The sequence below is a fragment of the Anastrepha obliqua genome, unplaced genomic scaffold (assembly GCF_027943255.1).
Source record: "Anastrepha obliqua isolate idAnaObli1 unplaced genomic scaffold, idAnaObli1_1.0 ptg000314l, whole genome shotgun sequence".
NCBI classification, from domain to species: Eukaryota; Metazoa; Arthropoda; class Insecta; order Diptera; family Tephritidae; genus Anastrepha; species Anastrepha obliqua.
The window spans coordinates 25,001-27,500 of NW_026562325.1; the positions used below are offsets into that span (position 1 = coordinate 25,001).

The window sequence follows — 2,500 nt, forward strand, 5'->3', positions numbered from 1 at the left end:
TTATTTTATATAATTTTTAAATGCACCAGCTATCCTGAGGGAAACTTCGGAGGGAACCAGCTACTAGATGGTTCGATTGGTCTTTCGCCCCTATACTCAATTCTGACAATCGATTTGCACGTCAGAACTGTTTCGGTCTTCCATCAGGGTTTCCCCTGACTTCAACCTGATCAAGTATAGTTCACCATCTTTCGGGTCACAGCATATATGCTCAAGGTACGCTCCAGTTAGAGGTATAAATAATAATAAATTATCATTATACATAACTATATGGAACGCCCCGGGATTGAATTAATTGACTATTTATTAAAAAATAGACTAAAAATTAATCCCATTATATTTAAGTTAAGTTAATTATGCCATTAAGTTTAATATAACTCAATGACTTGCACATATGTTAGACTCCTTGGTCCGTGTTTCAAGACGGGTCCCGAAGGTATCCTGAATCTTTCGCATTGTTAATCATATAAATGCATACAAATAAATATTAATATCATAGATATTAAATTTTTTGTAAAATTCAAAAAATGAATTTTAGCATTATATATAATAAAATCTATCAACACTTTATCAAATCATTAGTATTTATTTTATGTTAATATGCTTAAAAAGCAAATTAATTTAAATAAACTTAATATCACCAATGATCTTTTGATAAATACTTTATTATGTTAATAGATTACAATGTCCTTATATGAAAAAAATGCACATTATTTTTTTAATTATTTAATGATGAATTTTTCATAATGGATATTCAGGTTCATCGGGCTTAACCTCTAAGCAGTTTCACGTACTATTTAACTCTCTATTCAGAGTTCTTTTCAACTTTCCCTCACGGTACTTGTTTACTATCGGTCTCATGGTTATATTTAGTTTTAGATGGAGTTTACCACCCACTTAGTGCTGCACTATCAAGCAACACGACTCTTTGGAAATATCTTTCTAGTAATCATTAACGTTATACGGGCCTGGCACCCTCTATGGGTAAATGGCCTCATTTAAGAAGGACTTAAATCGTTAATTTCTCATACTAGATATTAAGATATTCCATACACTGCATCTCACATTTGACATATAGACAAAGTGACTTAGTGCTGAACTATTTTCTTTTCGCTCGCCGCTACTAAGAAAATCCTTGTTAGTTTCTTTTCCTCCCCTCATTAATATGCTTAAATTCAGGGGGTAATCCCATATGAGTTGAGGTTGTTTTAATATTCTTTTTTTATCTTCTCACAATTTAATAAAAAAATTATATCATCTTTTCATCTCTATTTTTCTTTTCTCCTTTTATATATTGTAAATATATAAAAATAATAATAATGTAAAATGAGGCAATCCTAGAATAAAAAATTTAATTTTTATGCTAGACATTCCTCCTTTTAATTACATATATAAATTATTATTTTATATATATATATAAATAATATGAAAATTTTTTGTAAAGAATACTTAGATTCAATATTTTCATCATTTCATTTTATTTGAGAGGATTTTTTTTTTAAAGAATATATAATAAATAAAATTCATTATATATCTTTATTTTTTTTGCTATTAATATTATGAATTATTTAAAATCCAATAATATACACATTTGCTTAAATTCAATTATTTTTATAAAAGAATAAGCAACTTATTTAGCATAGTCTTACAACCCTCAACCATATGTAGTCCAAGCAGTACTTTAAAATTGAATTTAATGTACATAACAGCATGGACTGCGATATGCGTTCAAAATGTCGATGTTCATGTGTCCTGCAGTTCACACGATGACGCACAGTTTGCTGCGTTCTTCATCGACCCATGAGCCAAGTGATCCACCGCTTAGAGTATTTTTTTATTTATTTTTATTTATAACAAATGTCAATTTTTTTTTGCATATATTAATTGAAAGAGTAAAATTAAATAATATTAATAATATATAAATTGATTTTCTTTCAATAATATATATCAAATATATTTAACTCTAAACATTTTTATTAAGTTGCGAATGTCTTAGTTCAACAATAATACAGTGGTGGTATTTATTATGATTCAATTATTTTGTATTTTTTTAATCATTTTATGTATATATAATAATATAATAAATATATACCACTTTTGTTATTGTGAACAAATTAACTTATCATTCAATCAAATGAATAATAAGTACAACTTTTTATTTTCATGTTTAAAGGTTTTTAAAAGAAAAAAATAAGAAAAAACATTACAAAATGTACCATCATATATTATATTTAATATGATATAATTGATGGATCACAAATTGAATGAAAAAGAATAAAAAGAATTATGGATTCAAAATAATTATATAAATTTTTTTTTTTTTTTCTTTTTTTTTTTTTTTTTTTTTTTCTTTTTGTTCGTTTGTTTGCTTGTCTGTTTGTTTGTTTGTTTGTTTGTTTTTCTTACGGATATGGAACACAATAATGATCCTTCCGCAGGTTCACCTACGGAAACCTTGTTACGACTTTTACTTCCTCTAAATAATCAAGTTCGGTCAACT

General features: G+C 26.5%; 2 non-coding genes and 1 pseudogene across 2 annotated transcripts in view; all 3 read right to left on the reverse strand.

Annotated features, from left to right (window-relative positions):
- Nucleotides 1-1,206, reverse strand: part of LOC129252680 (large subunit ribosomal RNA) — a 3,987-nt gene extending 2,781 nt beyond the window's left edge. The window contains exon 1 of the ribosomal RNA XR_008583580.1: nt 1-1,206. This exon is cut by the window's left edge and continues 2,781 nt beyond it. This is a non-coding gene — a ribosomal RNA (large subunit ribosomal RNA).
- A 442-nt stretch (nt 1,207-1,648) lies between these two features.
- LOC129252682 (5.8S ribosomal RNA) lies at nt 1,649-1,829 on the reverse strand (annotated as a pseudogene).
- A 592-nt stretch (nt 1,830-2,421) lies between these two features.
- The window catches only part of LOC129252683 (small subunit ribosomal RNA), a 1,991-nt gene continuing 1,912 nt past the window's right edge, over nt 2,422-2,500 (reverse strand). The window contains exon 1 of the ribosomal RNA XR_008583582.1: nt 2,422-2,500. This exon is cut by the window's right edge and continues 1,912 nt beyond it. This is a non-coding gene — a ribosomal RNA (small subunit ribosomal RNA).